We start from the raw sequence: 24,091 nt of genomic DNA, 5'->3' as shown, positions 1-24,091 counted from the left end.
GCTGAGGGTGCCCTGTCTGCTTCTTAGTGGGACAAAATAACAATAATTTGATCTGAAGCTGCTACATTTACAACACACCAAAGCCCCTTATTACAGAGGCCACGTCTGACTGCTTTCCTCGTCTCCGTAGATTGCAAACTGGTCGCATGTGGCTTGAGTCCAAGTTAACACAGATAAAAAATGAGAGAGGGAAGATATACTTTGCAGTATATCTTCCCTCTGCAGCATAAGCATGTTTTTCTCTCTCTCTCTCTCTCTCTCTCTCTCTCTCTCTCTCTCTCTCTCAAAGAGACTGGAGGACCACTCTCGGTTCCTTAGCGTAACGAGGAGTGAACCCTCTTGTCAGTCGCATGGTCTTTGTGTGGGGGGAGGCGGGACTCCTGGCGACAGGCTCGGACATACACGCCGCCGTGGACTTGTCAGTCTCGCAAGCGGTTTCAGGAAAGTGGCTGCATGTGTCCGACAATGCACAGAACATCAACACCGGTACAAGCCTACAGCTGTCCCCGGATACGCGTTATACGCGATAGTGCGGAAAGTGTGTCAGAGGCTCCCAGACGGTGAACTGAGACTCTGTTACCTGCTTGTCAGTCAACGGTTAATGATCGGTTATTTAATTTCATTGTGCTTTCTTTTGGAAGGCTGGCTGCCAGAAATCGCCACTTACTAGCTAATTAATTAGCCTGAGGTAAACGATAGCTATCAGTGAACAGAAGTGATGTGGTGGCTGGCGTCTGGTGTGCGCGCCAGTTTTTGTGTGTGCGCCAGTGTTTCTGTATGTGTGGGTGGGTGTGTGGGTGTGGGTGGGTGTGGGTGTGTGTGGGTGTGTATGGGTGTGTGTGGGTGTCGGCCTGTCCCCGCGAAGCTCCGACCTGCAGACAGCAGACTACTACAACTATTTTGATACAAACATTTACTCGCCATGTGGCAGATAGCCACATAGATAGATATAATTTATTAATTATATATTATTTAAATGTAATATTTAGTGTTTAATGAATAATTGTTAAAGTAGAAACTGTAGTCTATCGCACAAACACACACTCAAGCAATGCTGCAAACATTTGACAGCCAGTACGAATTGCCTGGGAGAACATACGTGTCACAAACGGCAATTCCACAACTGTACAACAGCGTGAAAGACGACATACTACAGGAGATCAAAGACATATTGTGGATATTTAAAATGTCTTCCAGTTCCAGTGTTAAATATTCTTTAGAAATAAAAGTGTATTGATCTTTGAAAAGGTGTACCTGCATTATTATTCCATTATCATTATATTAGATGAAAATGGTCTCGGAACGACAATATTATCGTTTATCGCAATCATTTCTGGGACAATTTATCGTCCAGCTAAATTTGTTATCGTGACAGGCCTACCCACCCTAACGCCATGTTGTGTTGTTTTTACACGTCATTTCTTTGTATGGATTAAAGAAACGGGACATCACCTGTTCATTTGTGAGCTTTAGAGGTGGCAGGTTTTGTCAGGCTAGCTGTGTCCTCTTGTTTCCAGTCTTATTGCTAAGCTAACAGGCTGCTGGCTAGGATTGGGCATCGAGAACCGATTCCTACTTGGAATCGTTTCAAAAATTACGATTCCAGTGGAATCGTTTCTTTATTGGAATCGTTTGGAATCATTTAGAGGATTTGGTTTCAAATCCGATCACTGCTTCCCAATTTAATAAGCGCAAGTTTTGGTTTCCGAAGCGGCCAGGCGTTTGTTGTGTTGCAGCCTTGGAGCACAGTAAGCTCTAGTGGGGCTTTATTTTACATTGAAAAAGCCCTGTAAAACTGCAAACCACCACGGAATCAAAATACAACTTTCCTCTTATTTGTGAAAATAGGCATGTGACCCGTTTCAACTCCACCCCTCAAAGAATCGGAATCAAGAATCGATAAGGACCGGAATCGAAAGGAAGACTCGGAATCAGAATTGTTAAAATCCAAACGATGCCCAACCCTACTGCTGGCTATTTCTATGTAGCGTGCAGAGATGAGAGAGATATCTCATCTAACTCTCAGCAAGAAAGCGAATGAGCGTACTTTGCTAAATGTCACCACGATTCCTTTGGAATAATTTATGTACAGTTACATTTAGGCGAGCAATCACAATTTGCTGTTGTCTTGCATGCACATTGTCTTATATTTAGTGTCGTATTTGACCTCAACAGCTACTTTCTGCTATTTGATTACGTTACAATTAACACTGGCCAACATGTTCTGATCTGAGCGGCCACGTGTATGCGCTAAGCTAGTTTCACGTTCCAGCAAGCTCTTTCTGATTTTGAGTAGTTACAGCAGTGTTTTCATTTCTCCTTTTTTTGTTGGGTAACATATGCCACTGCAGTGGGATTTGTGCCCTTCCTGTCTGCCTCCTGTTTTTGTTTTTACCCTTTGGTGATCTGTCTTGACAGGAGACATAACCCCACGAGGGTCATGGCCCCGTCATCAAGAGCTGCTGTATTTGTAACGATGGCTCTGTGTGAGCGATTTGTGTGTGTGTGTGTGTATATGTGTATGTGTGTGTGTGTGTGTGTATATGTGTATGTGTGTGTGTGTGTGTGTGTGTGTGTGTGTGTGTGTGTGTGTGTGTGTGTATGGCATATATGGAGGGCCCCCTGTGCGTCTGAGCTGCATGTCACTACACATCAGCACAAACCCCAATGGCCACTGGCAGATGGTGTGCACACTGGGAACACACACACGCACATACAAATGCATAGTTGAGGCCGCCACTAACAGCCCGCCGCCTTGTCACCTCCAGACACTCAAGCTCTACTTACGTCTTTAACACCTGGTTTTAATATGCACAGTAAACAATGTATTGTATATGTTGTGTGATTGCATCTTAAGCCCGTTATTCTCACAAAACACAATATGAAGGGGGAATCTCAAGTACAGAAAGTACAGAAACAGTCCTACACTTCTAAAGCAGGGTCATATGATGTGAGGGAAACACGAGACATCCATCATGGATATTTGTGTATCTTAGAAAATATCTTTCTGTAAGATTAATATTCATAATTGTTAAACATGAACGTGTTATTAACATATTTTTAAAAAGGAGCACTCAACCGGTGTTACACATCAAGATACGTTTTATGACTAAGGGGAATACTTCTTAGCTTCTGAAAGCGGTTCTATCATGTCATCTGTGGCTCTATATCAAACAGTCCCTCCAGAAAAATGCGATTATCCGATCGCATAATTCAATACATAATCAGCCAAAGTCTGCATATTTATGCGGGGGCCGCATTTTTTCAAATACGCCGCACTTTTGCCGCATAAATTGTCGCATAAATTGCAGATTTTCGCGCAAAATATGCGGGGCTTGCATGATTCACATATCTTAGCAGAAAGTTGAAAAATGTTGCGTTTACTTCACACAAGAGCAACCATTTTCCCCTGTTGCCATGGGAACGTTATGAAGTGACGTGAACATCATCGAAAAGCTGCAAACCCCTTGATGAAGCCATGATGAAACCGCAGTTTTTGCAAGTTCCCGCAATTTTTGCAAGTTTCCGCAATTTCATCACATAAAATTGCATAAATATCCCGCATATTCCATCGCATTTTCCAAGAAAACGTGCCGCATAATCAAGGATTTTTGCCCGCAACAATCACAAAAAAACTCTTTCTGGAAGGACTGATCAAAAAGTAATCTCAGTTTGTGCTTGGGGACCACACGTTTTTTTCCGCGTTTTCACACACTGCCGCATCTCTCCTGAAATGAACTCTTCCCCGACTAACGTCAGAAGAAATTCTCACACTGTTATGGAATCCAGTATTAGCCTTCCCAGGAAAAGAGCAGAGGTGTTACATCACACATCACAGATAGCTGATGATTGAAATGATAGTTGATGTTGTCATTTTGTAACTGAACTGATCACAACACGTGATGCATCCGTCTGAGTCAGCTCAGGACTTACTCAGTGCTTTACCACCTCCACTAACAATTTCCTAGGAGAACCCCTGGCTTGTGTAACAAACTGGGGGCGTGGAGTTTGAAAGATGCAGGCATTTATCTGGCAGAGAGGCTCTAACAAAGAGATGCTACTGAGCTGCATTACAGGAAGTGGTGACAGCTAGCAGGTAATAAACAACCAGGCGTGTTGATAGTCATGCTGTAGGTCATTCTGGTAAGTCAAGTTGTCTGACTGCCAACAGAAACACACACACACACACACACACACACACACACACACAGCCACAAATGCATGCAAGCACACAGGCAAACAGGCATACTGCACATGCACACTGATGCCAACCGCAACAACCTCAGCCTAGAAAACAGAGCGAATGGACCAGCGAGACAAGCGGAGAGGAGCACAGAGATCAAGTCACAAAGCACTGAGGCCTTCCAATCAGATGCTCCTCGGTGTGCCCAGATCCAGGTTAAAAAATAAAGGTGACCGAGCCTTTGCAGTGGAAAAGAAAACTGGAATAGTTTACCTATTCATATAAGAACATCTCGGACCGTTGAAACACTCAAGTCCTTGCTTAGGTCTCATGGCATGAAAATGTCACTTTATGAGGTTTTTTAACATTAATGTGAGTTCCCCCAGCCTGCCTATGGTCCCCCAGTGGCTAGAAATGGTGATAGGTGTAAACCGAGCCCTGGGTATCCTGCTCTGCCTTTGAGAAAATGAAAGCTCAGATGGGCCGATCTGGAATCTTCCCCTTATGAGGTCATAAGGAGAAAGGTTACCTCCCCTTTCTCTGCTTTGCCCGCCCAGAGAATTTGGCCCACCCATGAGAAAGAGAGAGACATCATGGCTTGCAAACAAGCGATGCATGGCAGTTGGTCAAGGCCACACCCCCACCCTCCACCTTGCCCCCCCTCTCTCCTCCTCAATAGCATTTAAAGCTACAGACACAGAAATGGCACATCCTAAGGAAAGCTCATTGTGGGACTGGCTCTAGTGGCTGTAATTCTGCACCAAGTCTGAATTTCGGGAAAGAGACTTCAGATACAGTATTAGAGGACCACTAAGGTCTATATAAAAAGAGACTTCAGATACAGTATTAGGGGACCACTACGGTCTATATAAAAGCATTCAAAGAGCAGCATGTCATAGGACCTTTAAGACCCATTGCTTTTCAAGTTGAGCTTTGACACCTTGTCCTTCTTGGTTATTTTGTATTGTGTATTGTGTATTGTTTGTGTATATTATCATTTTGGGTTTTTTGAGCTTGTTAAGCACTTTGGTCAACTATGGTTGTTTTTAAACGTGCTATATAAATAAAATTGAACTGAACTGAAGTCTTGCAGAAAGAAGGAAGGAAGGAAGGGAAGCTCTTCTATCACTGGCTCCCACTGTGGAACAGCTACAGGATACACAGATGATGATGATGTCTGACACTAGGACACAGGCAGCCTTGCCTTCCCTGCTCTCTTCCTGTCCTAACATTTTTCTGCCATCCAGCTGAAGACTATTTAAAGACCACATGCAGTACTGGATCATCTCTGTAGTGTGCAACCATTTATCACAACCCCCCCCCTCCCCCCAATAACACCTCTGTATGTGACTTTAAATACAGAGGTTCAAACAAAATCCTGGATACAAGCATCTTTTGAAAGCACTAATGACAAATATTGTTATATATTAAGGTTTTCTGTAAGATATACAGTATATAAAGATGTATTGTGATATTTGATGTTTGTCAAAACAGCCTAGGCTTGTTGGTAAGCCGGCAGCAAACTCAACTTGCTTGTTGATTGACGCTAGAACGCTAATGTGGGTTGTCTCTGGCTCTTTTGTGTTGTTGCTTCAGCTAATGACAGATACGTGAATGTTACTGCTTTACTTTTCCCTGTTGAAGTTTTTATTACGTTGAAATGAAAAATAAAGGGCTGCAAGCAGTTGAGAACTTAATTGGACGGTCTAGTTTTTCTAATCAATGCAGTCGGGCAGGCTGACTCAGGCTTTTCATTTATGCACTTATAGAGGCGTATTCCATAAGGGTTCAGTGAAGTTCAAGCAGAGGTTTGCAGACGTTTGCAACTCTGAATTGTGATGAATTTGAGACTAAAATGAGAAATTGAATATCTCTCTCATAATAATCAGTACAAATGATTTACTTATTTACGCTGGCTCTTTGTAAAACTTGAGCCACACTTTCTAAACCACTAAAGGTGCAGTAGATAAGCCTTATAAAACTAACTTGCTGTCATATTTGCTGAAACTGACCCTATGTTCCAGTAGAACTACATGAAGCAGGTAATTTAAAAAAAAATCCAGGTCCTCTGGCACCACACACAGCCTGTAGTGGGATGTGCAAAAATCCACCGCTCCCTGTTCAGATGCACCAATCAGGGCCAGGGGGGTGTGTCTAACTGCATGTCAATCACTGCTTATGCACACGCATTCATTCTCCCTTGTGGAGGGAGGGGCTTAGGAGACCGTTTTGGGCTTTAGCGGAAAGGGGGGAGGGACTGAGAAGTTGTCGATGTTCAAATTTTTTGGCTAAGTCCTGGATCTTCCCAGTCCTACCTACGGCACCTTTAATTGATGTGCAGTAATTTAAACTTGAGGCAAGAAGTAGCTCGGAAAGTAGCTCTAATGGACCGTTGCGATGCTAGTTTAGAGTAACTCTAATGTCAATTGTGTTTGGGATATATGGCATATATATTCTGTACACCTTCAGTTTCACAGTGATGGAACTGTGAGGTTGTCCTCCTGCAAAATCCTCTTACCCCACAACCCTTTTTATTGCATCTGACTGCTTTTTTATGCACGTGCTGGTTTGGCTGTAGACCAAGACAAACATTTTGACTGCAACATTGACATAAAATCTGAATTTTCTTAAAAAGTAAAAAAAAAATCTCTAAAACCTCTTTTCTTCTAAGAGACTTTAGCAATCAGGTTACAAGCTGCACTGTATGACTTTACCATCCGCCAGGGCCACATATGGCTATCCCTAAAGGAGGTCAGGGGTCATTCACTGCCCACATTCTTCAAGCTACAACTTCCTTGGCACCCCCCACCTCCCCCACACAGACACATTTGAAATGCTTTGTTTGAATCTGTCAGTCACACACACACACACACACACACACACGCGAAACAACACTGTCTGCTACTGTTGTTGCCCTACATAAAATAAGTAGAATTAAAGGGATCATGGGGGGTGGTCTTATGTGGGAGTGGAAGGAGGATGGTAGGTGGAGGGGGGGGGGAAAGGGGTGCGACACCAAACATTGGGAGGGAAAGGATGGCGAGAAGTAGGCGAAGTTCAATGAGTGCGTGTGTAGGGGTCTAAAAAGGGACAGGTAGAAAGGGGATGTGTGGGTACAAAGGAAAGACAGAACTGGAACAGGAAGTCTGTTTTTCTTCTTCCAGGGTTAGACCAGATACCGGCCTTCCTAGTTCCTAATACCTCTTTGTTTTTGAAGACAGAATTACTAAAATCTAACATTGGGTCAGGTCAGGTTTGAGTCTGTGTCATGTCATGCCAATGCAGACATATACAGTACATTATGTGTAATTGTGCGCGTTTTCATCCTTTTTAAATATCGTACGCAGAAAGAGAGACATTTCTATTAGGGCTTTATAATAAAAACTCAAGAGCAGTCACAAGCTGTCTACATACACACACCAACACACACACACACACACACACACACATCTGTAATTGACCACCTGTTCGTCTGTGGCCTAGTTTCTGCTTTATGAAACACTGGAGCGGTGATGTATCATTCCTTTGGGATTCCTAACTGCAAGCCTCTTATATCGATTGTTTTAAAGCAATACAACAGAAAGGGGAGCGACTTTTGAAGAAATTGGGGCTATGACTAGAAATGTACGGGGCAAATAAAGTTCATTAATCACGCCATAATCAAACTGGGAGAGGACGTTGCCTGTTGTGTAACTTTAACTAAAATAAGAAATATGGGGAGAATCATAGTTCAGCAGGTAATGTTCAGATAACGTTTATTATAGAGGTGCAACAATGAATCGATTAATCGATTAGTTGTCAACTATTAAATTAATCGCCAACTATTTTGATAATGGATTAATCGTTTGAGTCATTTTTTTATTAAAAAAAAATCTGATTTCTCTGATTCCAGCTTGTTAAATGAATATCTTCTAGTTTCTTCTCTCCTCTGTGACAGTAAACTGAATATCTTTGAGTTTTAGACAAAACAAGACATTTGAGGACGTCCTCTTAGGCTTTGGGAAACACTGATCCACATTTTTCACCATGTTTTGACATTTTTATAGATCAAACAACTAATCGATTATCGAGAAAATAATCGACAGATTAATCGACTATGAAAATAATTGTTAGTTGCAGCCCTATTATACTATACTAAGCTAGTTTATTAGCGTGTTTCTGTGTTTGTGTATGCAAGTATGTATTGCGATTCAGTGGAGCTATTCGCAACCTGATTTTGAAGTTTGGTAACATGTGTGTTACTGTTTGTATGCATGTGCGTGTTAATGTGTATTCCTGTGTACAGACGGGAAGGCTCCAGGACCGTCTGTGTTTGCAATAAGCTAGGAGAGCCAGAGGAGCCCACCACTGAGGGAAGCTTTAGGGTCAAGACACACACACACACACACACACACACACACACGCACGCACGCACGCACGCACACTCCTGGCTGTTTGTAAGCTCTGCTGACTACAGGAAGCAATAATGGTAGCGTGCTTCCGGAGTTCCGGAGGCTTATCTCAGGGGAGGGTGGCTGCCCTGTCCAGCTTAGCAGAGCAAAACTGAAAATCAACACAGCGGAGCAGAAAATGATAGAACGTTGAGAATAGAATTGAGTAGAATAAAAAAAAAAAAAATTATACAATAGAGAAGAATATCGTAGAGTAGAACAGAACTGAAAATAATACAATGCGAACAAAATACAGCAAAACAGTATAAATGAGAAAACAATGATGTTATAAGGTAGAAAGAGCTGAGCAGACAATACATTGCACTAAAGCAGCAGACTATAGCTGAGCAACACATAACAGGCCTATACCTCAACGTTGGCTTGTAGATGTGTACACTGATACTTTCATTTCTTTATTTTTACCTTTAATTATTCAGGGAAGGTTCACTGAGAGGAAGCCTCTCTTTTGCAGGAACACCCTGATCACATTCGCACAGTTGCACACATTCATACCTGGAAGCTGCCCAGTACAACCCCAGTCTGATCTGCTGGCCACTGAGCAGCTCCACTGGAGCCGCTGGAGGTTAAGGGCCTTGCTCAAGGGCACCTCAGTGGTGGTAATGAGGGAGGGACAAGCACTGCTCTTTTCACTTTCCCCACCCAGATATCTGTATCCTGTCGGTCTGGGGATTGAACCGACGACCTCCCGGCCACAATCACCACCACTGCACGCTAGGTGGTGCTTGATTATTGATACTTAATCTGAAAGTCACTTTGGCAACAATTTCTGACTGCAAAAAGAAACGACTTTTCGGTGACAAAATGGAAACAAAACTATGTGTGTTTACAATGAAAACTGGGTTTGTGCATTTGTTCCGTTTTGCAAAATGAGACAAGAAAGTTGCGTCAGTGAGACAGCCAGTCAGAATGTCCTGTGTGAAACTACAGCTTCTGACTGTGACGTCTGTCCTCTTAGAACTATGCAACTTTATACATGTCTTTTTGTTGCAGTTGTTAGTTAACTGCTGCTGCTGTTGTAGGTTTTTATTTTTAAGTAATGGCATTATCTAGCCCTGATATTAGGTTACTATCAATTTCAAGAATAATGTTTTGTAATGCTAGTAACTCAAAATGGATTAAGAAAATAAAGTCTCAATGACGTTATTTGCATTTTTCTGAACAGTTTGTACAAGACCGGAATGAAAGATATAAATGTTTGTTTTTTTTCATTTAAATTGTCATGTTTACCTGTAGCACAACTTTTCCAACCGAGCCACCTTCTCAATTACTTACTGTATCATAAAAAACCTAAATCCTTAACTTGTGTGACTGTTCATGTATTTGCTAGTGAAGCTAAAAGCTTGGATTACCTTTATTAGCTCTTAAGATTCTTATTTTGCTTACACCCGGATTGATCCACTAGGTTTTCTGTGGTATTTATTTACAGAGGGCCAATGCCACTGCAAGTGAAATATGCAAGTAAACATTATCCAAGTGAATGCCACAAGGGTCAAACCAGGTAAGTCCATTTTTTAAAAAGGTAGGCAATATGGATTACAACATATGTTATTTCAGTGGTTTCCAAACTGTTTCTATCATGTTAAAAGAAAGAAATGCACTTTATTTTACTTATGAAAACAAGTGTGAAAACAAGGATATTTTCCCCTTTATTAGAGGAAATATAGCAGTAAGAAAAATGAACGGCATGTTTATTTTCACTCATAACCATGACTTTGTTATCATCAGAACCTTTAACTTTTTCATAGCAGAAAAAACACAGGTGGAACTAACAACATTAACAGCAGTTACACCTGTGTTTGACAAGGCAGCATGTCTCTTGTGAAAGAAGTCGGCAAAACCAGAGATGTAAAAGGATAGCTGCCTTTGAATAAAACAGTCCAGTACAATCACGCACCTTTTTGAGCCAACCAGTGTGTGCTGATTTTCTGAAATTCAAGGATTTAAAAAACGGGTGTCAGATCTAATTTTGACTGGACCACAACGTGAGAGAAGCCCTACTGCTAACGGCTTTCCTATTCCCTTGTTTTTCCCTCTCCTCCTGTCTGTATTTATGCCATTATGCAAATTATAGTCATCAGTGCCAGGGAGAAGCCATTTACTTTACACACACACACACACACATTTGTGGCACTATCTTTGTGGGGACCCCTCATTGACATAATGCATTCCCTAGCCCCTTACCCTAACCATGACAACTAAATGCCTAACCTTAACCCTTAACCTCACCCTAACCATATAATAAACCGATAATGGAGAGACAGGCGTTTTCAACATAGCTCTTTTCAGCTCATTCTGGTCAATGTCACTACTGCACTCATCTAGATGTATCTAAAGCTGCAAAGTTAATTATTAAATTAATCGGCAACTATTGTCATAATCTATAAATCGGTTCGAGTCATTTTTTATAAACAAAAAATCCTCTTCTTAAACGTGAATATTTTATAGTTTCTTCTCTCCTCTGTGACAGTAAAGTGCATATCTTTGAGTTGTGGACAAAAGAAGAGACATTTGAGGACATCATGTTGGGCTTTGGGAAACACTGATCGACACTTTCCCAAACAACTACTCGATTAAAACAAGAAAATAAACAGAAGAATCAACAATGTAAATAATCGTTAGTTGCTGCTCTAGATGTATCTGTCACACCTGTCCTCTCACAATCATAATAAATCCACATCTACAGTACCTCTCCTACCCCCTTGCCCTCATTACCTTCTATGTTCTACTATACTCCACTCCCATCTGATCTTCTATACGTCTCCTTGCACTTTTCTTCTCCTTTACAGCTGCTTCTTAGCTAGATTTCTCTAATCACCTTGCTTCCCCCTTCTTGTTGTGTCCCCTCATCCCTATAATCCCTATACAAGCATCTCTTCATTTTCTACCTTTCCTGATCTTCATGAGTTGCCCACCTCTATCTCCTTCCCTCTAGACCTTGCTCACATGCATTTCCTGCCAAGGAGCCAAATAAAAAGGCACACAAATATTTATTTTTCCCTGACACAGCTTCCTAGTAGGGGTGTCATAGTACCACACAGATTAACTGCCGTGTTAGTCGTGCTGCCAGTGGAATATGGTATACGCACATAGCAGAGCTTGCAGACTGTGGCTTTTTTGTCGACAACGCGAACGTCGTCAACATAACTCACTGGAAATCCAAAATACTTCCACACCGGCGACTTCAGTGAAAGAGGAGGGGGTTCAAGTTCTGTCCATGGGTCTCCAGCATCTGCAATTGCCATGCTATCTTTTGACTGGCTCTAGCTAAGTTACAGGAGGTTGACTGACTCGCAGCACTAGTGTTGACGAACTGACCGAAGAGCCGGTTAATTAACCCGAGTAGTGTCACTGAACCGGGAGAATGAACCGACTCTTTTTTTTTTTTTTTTACCTTATTCGTGCCCGGCAGCACTTTGCTCAAGCTGAGTGTGATCGGTGTATGCTCCGTTGTGTGTAGTAATCTAGCTCATTAGCGCCTCCACTGGAGTGGTGGTAGAATCAATCAGGAAATGAGCTACCTTGAGCAGGCTACACCAAGGGGGTAAGCCTCACAGCGCGTAGCTCCTATGGCGCCATTTTGATGCTAACAAGCACTCACCCCCCCGTTAGCATCCCATTGACTGCCATTCATTTTGACGCCACTTTGACAGAGAATAACTTTACATCTGAAGCGTTTAAAGACTCTATTTGTCCATTGTTTATTTCTAAAAAAAAAAAAAAAAAAAAATGTATAAAAGGCTCCATTACCTTGTATCTCCCGATATGGCTCCGTAGCAGACGTTTTTGTAAAAATAGGCGATTGTGTCATAACCACGCGACTTACTGTTGCATAGTAGAGGAATTACCGTAGTACAGGAGAAGCTGACGTTCAGTTTTGACTCACATTAGCTGTTTAAGTTTAATTACTAATGTTAACTAGGGCTGCCACCTCTTAGTCGATTAGTCAACTAATCGGTCGTTTTGGTCTTAGTCGACTAAGATTTCTTTAGTTGATGAGTCATTTTTTATGCTTATTCATGTTTAATTACTCATTTCCAAGAAACTTATGAGCACATTTCTGGTAAGCACAAGATTTAAAGTGGTGCTTTTGCAGGATTAATTGTGGAGAAACTCAGTTTTTCAGATGGTTCATTAACTACATTTATATTGTGCTTTTCTAGTCTTAATCACCTCTCAAAGAGCACAGCTCTGTCGATTACATCAACTAATCGATTAATCGACAAAATCACATATGTGTTAGTCGACTAAGAATTTCTTTAGTCGAGGACAGCCCTAATGTTAACTAGCATTTTAGTGATCAATAATTAGCCTGTGCCTAGGTTATCTCCTTACATATACCTACGCTCTCCGTCTCTTCAATATTCTGAATGATTGAGATTTCTCTTGGCACAGCTACCAGAAGACTTCCAACTTTCAGACAGGTTGCTCACGTCACATTTACGTCGTCTCTCTCAGTTGGAGGCTGCTCAGTAACGCTCAGCCATCACCGGAAAAGTGCTTCTAATATCCTTCACTGGTCTCCGTCCAGAGCAACAGGATCTGTTGGTCCATTTTATATACAGTCTACGGACTACACGTGTGTTTTTTTTCTATGTTTTTTTTCCGCTTGGCAAGCCGACCGGACGCGACATGGGGGCGTGGCAGCATCGACGATTCCATTTTTTTAAATTCAAGATTGTGACTTAATTTCGGTGACACCCTTACTTCATAGCATCCGTTCTTTTAGTCACAGTTTTTAAGAGCAGAATGTTTTTGAATTACTAGCCTATTTGTCACCATGCTGGAAGAAAGAAAGGTACAAAACAATGGTTGCTTGGTCTTTGTATAGGAGAAATGCACACAAGTAAAACACTGTTCTGGATATTCTAAGAAGTGGCAATAGTTACATTTACACACTTTTCCAACATGATTTACCACTGTACAGAAAGTGGTTACAAATGGAGCTACAGGTGGACACGTTGGGGGAGAGGCGACTGCACCCACCCTCCCTCTCTATATAACTTCTTCTGGTGAAACAGCCTCTGGCTAGAAGCACATTCCTCTGAGCAATGGGACTTCCACAAAAACATAAGCCCCTGGCAACTACAATAGCTCAAATAGCTGAGGGTATTTCATTAGATGGTTTGCATGAGAGAATTTACAGTTTTGTGGTTCTCAATCGACAAGACGACAGCATTCAGCGCACAGTAAAAGAATGGCAAAGTCTGTGGAAACTACAGTTTTCTTAAAGTTTCAAATAATTCTTTGAAATGATCCAAAACAGAGTAAGACATTCGCAAACTAAACATGTTGTGTGCTTATGAAAACACCCAGGAATGTGATATTTCCTCAGCATGTACCTCACTTCAATCTTAATATTCACCGGAGAAAGAAGACAGTCCGCCTGTTGAAACCTTTGTGTAAACACCTCTGTCGGATTACGTCAACAGCATTATGATCATAACTGCTGTAAGCACCACAGAAACCACAGTGAACACACATACACAAACACACCCAGGTTTGTCCTCAGGGCATGTAAACGCACAGGTTGACTTACCATTGAGGTTTGGAATTTACATATAGCACAAATGTCACTGTGGCGGCTGGCTAGCAGTGATGGAGAAAACCCACATTTTTAGGGTTTCCTGCTTTCGGCTAACACTGCAAGCAAACAGCTGCTCCTCTGTAAATTTGTGAACACAAAACACAACAAAAACAACGAATATAAATTCAACTGATGTTTATTTTGTGGTGCTATTTAGACATTTATCAGGCACTACCACACATCCATCTGGACGTAAACCACCAGATCCTGTTGTTCTGCCCAGCAGCAGCAGTTTCATGTAACATCCCACTTTGACATCCAAAATAATTCATTTAGTGTTCAAGTTGAGTCCTGGGAAGAATTCAACCAACAGTCGGACTATTAAATCAAACAGCTGGTTTAATAATTGATTTAATTAATAGCTCACAGACTGCTGCTTTGGCATTTCTCTGAATCATGTCATAAAGCTGTATTCTACCAAACAGGTAAGAACCCTGTAGCCAACGCCACGGGCAGCAGTGTGCTGCTCTTAACAGGTGACAGCTTTAATAAAGACATGACGCTTTCTAGATCAGGGATCTTCAACAGGGGGTCCGGGACCCCTAGGGGCTCCTCCTCAGAGTCAATGCAGGCGGGGCCTCCAAATTATTGTTCAAAAATTAAAAAGTCTTAACATCCAATCTAAAATATTATTAGCAAATATAAATCCCAACTGCTAACTGGCCTATAGGTAAGGTAGTCACTAAGGTAGCCATCCTTAGGATTCACTGGGACTCATTTATGTATTAAAACATGATTTTAAAAAAAAAAACATGCCAACAATTATTAAGCTATTTGAATAGCTTAGTAGTCTATGCACTAAAAAAGGTATGTGTAAAGGCTTTAGGCCGCCCTACACGTTATTGTAGGCCCAGTTTATTATGCAACTTAATTTTATACAATATATGTAGTAGGGGGTCCTTGCTCCATGTCTCTTTCAGTTGAGGGGTCCTTGGCTTAAAACACGTTGAAGACCCCTGTTCTAGATGCATTTGCTACAGGGCTTTTATACTACTTTAATTAATTTAAGTTTCAACAAGCAACAGAAAAAGCAAAGTAACTTAAAAAGACTTCCCCTGGACTAATGGATTAGTTGGAAAAGAATAAAATAATATCTGGGCTTGTCAGAATGTATTTATTTATTTAAAAAGGTATAGGCCATTATCTACCACCACTACAATGTAGTGGCAAAAAAATTAAAGGAATTTCAAATGAAAAAGCTAAACTGAACACACAAATTGGAAACATGAAAGAGGTAGGACAGGGTAGGACAGTGACACACACACACACACACACACACACACGTTTGATTAAAGCAGCACATACCCCTGATTTTTCCTTTCCTGCCGACGCTGGCACCTTTAAATGTTAACAGGGGTCGTGTTCTGAGTGCGCAGCAAATTTCCACCTGCATCCACCTCAACCCTGCACATTCCTGCCCCACCAGCAGGGAGGCCAGGTGTTCTGCACCAAGCACACCCCCCCCCCCCCTACACGGCTGAGGACTACAGCTGACAGAAACAATAATGTTTGTAACCAAATCTGTATTTATTTCTAGTAACACGTATTTAGACCTTAGAACATGGTGTTATTCTTCAGATAAAAGATCTATCTGGATGGTATCAATTCTTTAAGCGCCACTCTCAGCAAGTGTGTCTTTAACAGAGTGCAGGATCAATAAGCAGTAAGTTAATCAGCCTCTCATCATTGGAGTGTAACAGCTCCCTTTACACCGCACACGCCGTAAAGAACAAACACACACATACGCACAAGCACTGTGCATACATATTCACGTGTGCGGGAGAGCTGATCTCGGGTCTTTTGCATCTCAATTGTTCAAGCTTATACGAACCGTTTGTGCATGTGTGAATATCTACAGTAACCTAGGTGATCTGGCAACCTACTAGAAAGATCCTACTAAAAAATTCTCCGCACCAAAGTCTGTTCAAAACTTAAAAAAATATCTGTATTTGGTTTGAAATTCGGATGTTTCAATACATTTTTTGCAAGTGTATAATGTACTCTAACTTTAAGGATTTTCGCATGACGAGCTTGCTCTGTGGTCTTTGTCAAACTAGGTCAAAGTTTAATGTCTGAGCATCAGGGCGCTGTGATTTTCTTCAGCAGTTGCTGAGTCGAGGCGTCAACACTCCAAACATTAAAAATAAGAATGGAATTATGCAGCTTTGCACTTTGATGCTGATCATGTGAAAGCAGCTCTAGCTTTTGCCCGAATGCACCAAGGCCCTCATACCGGTCTTACAATGAAATAACCTGCTCACCGTTAAGTATGAAACTATTCTAACACACTAGACTGAATTGTTGGTATAGTAATAGCATACTAACTATTTGAATAGTAGTCAACCAACTCGGTGTTAAAGGGGAACTTTGCTTATTTTTCAAAATTCAAACATGTTATTCCTATGGTCTAAGCATCTAAGACATTCCAAAACTCTCTCCCAAATAGAAAATAGAGTGTTAAAACTCTATACAAAAAAAAAAAAAAAAAAAAAAAGAAAATATGGGAACAATGTTATAGGTGACACAGAGCACCCTGGAGAATGTTCTGAGTATATTGCAGGGTTCATAAGCATTTTAACCAATACTTTTCCATGACTTTTGGGCAAATTTCCATGACTATGTATTCCTGAAAATGTCAGTCGACATTATACAATAGGAATAAAAAATCTGTGTTAAAGTTTACCCTCAGAGGTTTAACAATAAAATGAATGACAATGTATGTGGTTCATAGTGGGATTTGTAGTATTGCACCCCGAATAGAACGTTGAGGTTAGGATGACGTGAAATACATTTATTAATCACATATTATTATGCTGTGTCAAAAAAAAAAAAAAATCCATGACTTTTCCAAAACTTTCTGGGTCTTTTTATTTTTCCAAAACCTTTCCAGGACTGGAATTTGCATTTTTTTAAATTCCATAACTTTTCCAGGTTTTTTCAAAACGTATGAACCCTGATATTGGTACATGTTCGGTTTCTGAACTGAGAACACTACAAAAACAATCAGGCTCATTTGGGTACAACAAAAAAAAAAAAAAGAAAACAACTTGACAACATCATAAGTTTGAGACTTTCCCTCTTTGAGAGAGAATATCTCATGTTCACAAATATTGATTTAACTCTCCTCAGAACAGCAACAGGAACAGTGTGGAGAAATTGGACCCACCCTAGGTTACTGGTGACAAGACCAAGATGAGCTTAATTTAAAAATACTCACATTAAGTCATGATTTTTGGCAACCCTGAGAGAACAGCCTCAGGATAACCCTGTATGCCTATTCTTAGAAGCTATACAGCTGTTCAGGCCGCGATAGTCGTTCACTAAACCATCTCATCAGCCCATCTCGTTACTTATCGGTCTGCCCTCGCACTACTCAAAGCTTTTTTTCTAAGAAGCCTTGGATATTCTATCCCTGCTCTTTGCTGAGAAACAGAATTAGACTGGGGTTGACATTTCAAATGAGAGATAGGCAGCGGGTTGTTGAGGAAAGAGTACTAGGAAAAGGCTTTTATCATCAGCCTAATCCTTTAGAGGCAGTCATTTCCCTGGAAACTCACTGCATCTCCTGCAGCTGATCTGAGTTTGACTAAAATGTGTCCATAGTATCAATGCTGTACCGTCTCCAAAAGGTCACTTGCTCAGGCACTGAAAAGAGATTTGCTTGATTTGTAACAATGAGTTCTCAAGGTCTCTGCGGGAAAAATTACAATACAGCCTAATCTACAGGCCTATTTTTATTACAGACATTTAACAAACTGAATAAATGATAAAAGACACAATATCATATGATGATGATGATGATGATGATGATGATGATGATGATGATGATGATGATGATACACAAAAGAAAGCAAAAATATAAGCAAATGAGTGGAAAAGTAAAAGACTTGTGCTTTAATTCCTGCCTAGATGCATCTAAAGAGGTTACCTCTGGCTAGAAATGTACAGTGGGTTTATGGTAATGCAACATACTGTATGCACACACAAATTTGCATTATTACACAACTGCCTAACTCTATCCTTCACATGAGCATCAACTGAAAGCTGAGTGGTGAACCCACAATATCTGACAACACTAAGAGGACGGACAAATCGCTTCTACCTTTGGTAATATAGGACCAAAAATACAAATGTATACACACAGTACAACGTGCTAAAACACACGGTTGTCTCGTTCACGCTTACTGTATATCCTCATGCTCACATAAAAACTCATGTACAGCATTAAACTATCGGAAAATTAATTGCTTAGGTGCCTTAAGCACGAATCTGAGAGAAACCGTTTTTGCCTTTAGCACGTTGTACAGAGCTGCACCTGCTGTAGCCTGTGTGTGTGTGTGTGTGTGTGTGTGTCCACGGATGGGACATACTGTAGGCCTACAGTGTCTGCTCTACTTTGCTGATGAAAGGGATTCTGCTTCATGCATAATTCAGGAAACCTGAAGCTCTGTGTGAGTCTCTCTCTCTCTCTCTCTCTCTCTCTCTCTCTCTCTCTCTCTCTCTCTCTCTCTCTCTCTCTCTCTCTCTCTCTCCTCTCTCATCTCTCTCTCTCTCTCTCTCTCTCTCTCTCTCTCTCTCTCTCTCTCTCTCTCTCTCTCTCTCTCTCTCTCTCTCTCTCTCTCTCTCTCTCTCTCTCTCTCTCTCTCTCTCTCTCTCTCTCTCTCTCTCTCTCTCTCTCTCTCTCTCTCATATATTTTCTGATGATCGCCCCATTTTTTTAAGTCAAAATGATTTCAACAGCAATCGCTTAGAAACATTCAATAAGTCCGCTTGCGACTTATTTCAGAAAACCCACTGTTTAATGTACGGTTGCTACGGTTTGACTTGTCTACCACGTTGCTTTTTGTGCCACACTGACATGTCAGACAGCAGCGTGGTTTTGACCTGCGGTACAAGCCTCGAAGTTTCTGCAGCAGGGGGGAAAAACGGAGGTGTTTTTTTTTAGTTGTGAGAAACCGTGTGTGGCTAGCAGTATACTGTGAATGCTCAAGATAGAGGACCTATAAAGTATCCAAATATAAATCAATAGATTTAACTGCACACTAGCAGGCCCTGCTGTAACACAAGGACATTCGACAGAAGAGAGCGATTTCAAGAGTTGATAATTAAACTGTTTGATCGAATGTATTACATAGCTCATGTAACAAGACGCATGTGTGTGGGAGAGGTGTTAGGGATGTCTCTGTACCACTGGTTGTATGAAAGGGTGAAGATGAAGAGATGGAGGTGGGTGGAACACATTGTGGTTGGTAAACAGGGCCAAAACAGGAAAGCGTGGGCCCACCTGACAATCACCTCACTGCCTGTACAATGTTTCCACGCTGTAGAAAATAAGGTTAGCTCTTGGTGAAGAAATACTGAGACAGCAATTTGTCGTTTTTTTTTTTTTTTGCATGTCTTGAGGTATGAAGGCAGAAATTTGTGTCTGAATTAATCCCTTCCAAGGCCATAGCTTTCTTTCTACAAAATACCAAGGTGCGTGCTCATGTATTGCTGGTAGTACAGACGATAGTGCTGTGGTTTCAAAAAACTAATATTAATAATGTCAAACATACATCAAACGAGTATATTTACATTATGTACAAATGGATTATCAAAACCGTTTCATTAGCCATGGAAAGGATGGAACATTTTAGCAACTGTTATTAGAGTTGATGTATTCTGTAGCATTTAGCATGGTTAAATTACACTGGTAACGTGCATAGACTACATGTTCTTTGTAGCTTTATAAGGTTGCTAGTCTGGATCAGCCGAAGTACCTTTTCAAGGATAAAGCCTGATATCCGGCGCGTGGCTCACATGCAGGATGTCCACCCTCCGTGTGTTGTCGTCGTTTATAAAATCTCTTTGCTACGGGAAACAACAACCGTGCAACAAGGCAGGCCTGCTTGGTTCTTTCGGGGAATGATTGTAAAGATTTACAAAGAATGAGTTTACGGCATTTACTCTCTAACTGGGACGTTTTGGGACCGATTGGAGAGAGGATTGCTGTGGACGGAGTACACGCGGCGATACACTGGTAAGAGCAAATGAGGTTTAACCATGTATCCAGCTAATTTAAAGCAACACTAGAGCACTTTTCCCGCTTCGGTCCCCCTACAGGTTGGAAGCGGAATTGTCCATTACATTACATTATGCAAGTTTGCCAGATCGGGTAGCGGATCTGTAGTTTGAATGAGACATAAAGAGACATTACGACAGCGGTAATGGACAATTCCGCTTCCAACCTGTAGGGGGACCGAAGTGGGAAAAGTGCTCTAGTGTTGCTTTAAACAGCTCACGTAATGTGTGAACAGTTAACTTCATTTATTATTGTATGTGGCGTTTTCTTCTGCGGGGTGCAAATGTTCCTTCCCGAGACCATTTTGCAGAGCCATCGTCGCTGCGTCCGGAGTAGGGCTGCAACTAACGATTATTTTCATAGTCGATTAATCTGTCGATTATTTTCTCGATTAATCGATTAGTTGTTTGATCTATAAAAGTGTCAAAACATGGTGAAAAATGTGGATCAGTGTTTCCCAAAGCCTAAGAGGACGTCCTTAAATGTCTTGATTTGTCCAAAACTCAAAGATATTCAGTTTACTGTCACAGAGGAGAGAAGAAACTAGAAGATATCCACATTTAACAAGCTGGAATCAGAGAAATCTGATTTTTTTTTAATAAAAAAATGACTCAAACCGATTAATCGATTATCAAAATAGTTGCCAATTAATTTAATAGTTGACAACTAATCGATTCATCGTTGCACCTCTAGTCCGGAGCTTAGCGAGATGAATGTGATCAGTGTTAAGAAATGCAAAACAACACAGAAAGTTTTTTTTTGTTTGTTTTTTTTATGCTAGAATGTATCTACAGTGTAGCCAGACCTTACCCCACAGCGCTATGGAAATAGGTCTGGCAATGCGAGATTATAAGGTTACGTACGTAGGCCAGTACAGGTAGGGGTGCACCGATCCGATATTCAAATCGGATATCGGTCCCGATATTGACAAAATAGCTTGATCGGGGATCGGAAAAATTAACAGATCCACGGGCCGATCCAGTTTTGTTAGTTTTTTTCCCCTCTGTCGCACGTGTGTCGCATGCTGGAAGAGTTGAGTGTATAAATAAATAAGAATTCAATACATTCCATCTATGTTATTTTGTCTTAGTTAGGAAAGTAATGTTTAGTTAGGAAAGTCTGGTGCCTTTAGTCTCTTCCACATGGTGGAAGGAAGGTATAAGGTGCAAAAGGTATACAGTGTATTATTAATTCAACAACGGTATCAGATCGGTATCGGGTATCGACAGATACACAAAGCCCTGGCATCGGTATCTGTACTGAAAAACCCCCTAAGTACAGGTTATGTATTTGTGGTAGTGTTACCAAACAGATGGCCTTTCGTGTGCAGCACTGACCTGGTACACAACAACCTCAAACCAGGTTTCAAAAAAAATGGTTTAAACAGTGCATGATTTAGCCTGTTCTGCATTAATCTGATTTTACAAAAGAAGATTAGTGCAACCCCAGACCTAAGTGAGGGCTTAAATGAACCAATGAAACAGATTCAACTTCAGAGTAATGCTGTTATATAGTGGTATACTGGTAATGCTGTAGAGAATAGAAATGTGAGCAGGCATTAAGAGCCACCAAGCACTAGAATCACAGCACACTGACTTTGCCTGACTCTATTCTGTGTTGTTGTTGTTTGGTTTCTGTCTTTGTAATTGACTCGACTGCATTGCAAATGAGGGCCGCCCCTCAATGATCTCTCGAGTATGAATAAAGGTTGAATGAATTCATGTTGGATGTTGGTGGAGGTGGAGTAACGTTGTGCGCTGTTTATATGCACGTCTATTAGCTATTGTTTTTACTAAAAATGTAAATAGGGCTGGGCAATATATCGCTATTATATTATATTGCTATTTTTTTATATATATATATATATATATATATATATATATATATATATACACACACACATACATATATATATATATATATATATACACATACATATACACACACACACACAAGGCTAGATACTAGGAGTGGGGGGGAAATCGATACAGCATAGTATCGCGATATTTTCCATGGCAATACTGTATCGATACACAGACGCCAAGTATCGATCTTTTATTATATATGCGTTGGTCAGTTTGTCTGCTTGACTATCCCATTTTGCAGCAATAAAATTGAAGTGAGATGAACAAACAGAGAAATGTATCTTTTTAGATAAAACAGATATTGACAAAGTTTCCTTTTGGGGACATCATTTGAAATTGGGGAAAAATTTGAAGTTGGAAAAAAGGTAATAAATTGCAATATATCGCAGAATATTGCAATATGTTTAAAATCGCAATAATATTGTATCGTGACATAAGTATCGTGATGATATCGTATCGCGAGGCCTCTGGTGATTCCCACCCCTACTAGATAACGTCTTAAATTTTGGATATCGTAATATGGCATAATTGTCTTTTCCTGGTTTTAAAGGCAACATTACAGCAAAGTGAGTTATTTTCTGAACTTACCAGACTGTTCTAGCAGTTCTATTATTTGCCTTTATCCACTTGGTCATTTTATCAAATTCAAAGAGGGTTTATTAGCATTCTATCCACATGACTGATGATTTTTTTTTTTAATCAAACATTTCATTGTGTAAATATTTTGTGAAAGCACCAATTGTCAACCCTACAATATCGCCGCAAAAGCTACGAAACAGGCATGTTGTGAACGGGCACTGCACTAGTAATCTAAAATCCCTCTATATGCTTTTTGTTATGTCACCTTGCTCCTATTGAACACAGGCACAATAGCATCCCATTCATTTCCAACCAGCACACACAGCTAAGTGTTTCTAGAATTGTATTGATGTTGGAGTTGATCAATGAATGAAGTGCTTTTGTTACGCTCATGTAGCTATGACAATTTATCAACGCCTCTAAAAAAATCAATACACTGCAATTGTATTGAAACGTGACCAACATATACCAAGCTATCTAAATAAGGGCCGGTCTTCAACTGCAACATCTAAAATTGGCCCTAAAATGGCCTGTAGAAAAGACCTAAGAAACTAAAGTAAAACTGTTGCCACTGCTCACAGTAATAGCTTAGCCAGTCTTAAATCGGTTGCTAGGTTAATGCTTGACCAAGAGGTGCTCAAATATGCACCGATTCATAGTCCTGTAATCAATGTGTCATAGATTAAAGTGTCCCAGGAAATGTCATGTATTGTCCTCTTGCTAGGAGCTTCCATGCTGGCAGAGAGAGAGAGAGAGAGAGAGAGAGAGAGAGAGAGAGAGAGAGAGAGAGAGAGAGAGAGAGAGAGAGAGAGAGAGAGACCCCTGCCTCATGCTGAAATCAGAGAAACCACAAGAATGTAACAGCTTCTGTTATTATCCCTCCCTACTGCCTGGCTGCCTGATAGCCTGCCCCAGAAAAAGCAGCGAGGCCGCCTATTTCTCCCTCTCTCACAAACTCACACACACAATCCTATTCTCATCTCTGACACACGCACACACCGATTCTCTCAGGGTATGGTTGCCCACTTTGCGCGCTTTCTTTCTGCACACAGACACTGTATTATAAGCTCACACACACACACACACACAGACACACACAGGACCTGACAGTGCAAAATCCCGTAGACTGCAATTTGTTTTTCCAACTGAGAATTGCTGCAAACCCAGGGCTGTCAGATACGTAGAAATATCTAGACCAATGGCCACAGAAAAAAAAAAACAAGCTGAGACAGGACATAACTAGCCAGCAAGACACATCAAAATAGATCAATAGACTGAAAGACCGACACATTGATAGACTGTCCGGTATATGGAGATTCAGCAAATTGTGTTACTGATCAAGCCAATGCTAAATAGACACTCCAACAT

At 40.9% G+C, this 24,091-nt stretch overlaps 1 protein-coding gene across 2 annotated transcripts in view; it reads right to left on the bottom strand.

The window, feature by feature from the left end:
• Nucleotides 1-24,091, bottom strand: part of ptpn4a (protein tyrosine phosphatase non-receptor type 4a) — an 84,805-nt gene that overhangs the window by 49,734 nt on the left and 10,980 nt on the right. The gene's annotated exons all lie outside the window — the stretch shown is intronic.

The sequence above is a fragment of the Sander lucioperca genome, chromosome 8, assembly GCF_008315115.2.
Source record: "Sander lucioperca isolate FBNREF2018 chromosome 8, SLUC_FBN_1.2, whole genome shotgun sequence".
Lineage (NCBI taxonomy): Eukaryota > Metazoa > Chordata > Actinopteri > Perciformes > Percidae > Sander > Sander lucioperca.
The sequence above is the reverse complement of the archived record's forward strand: the minus strand, read 5'-3'. Positions and strand labels throughout refer to the sequence as shown.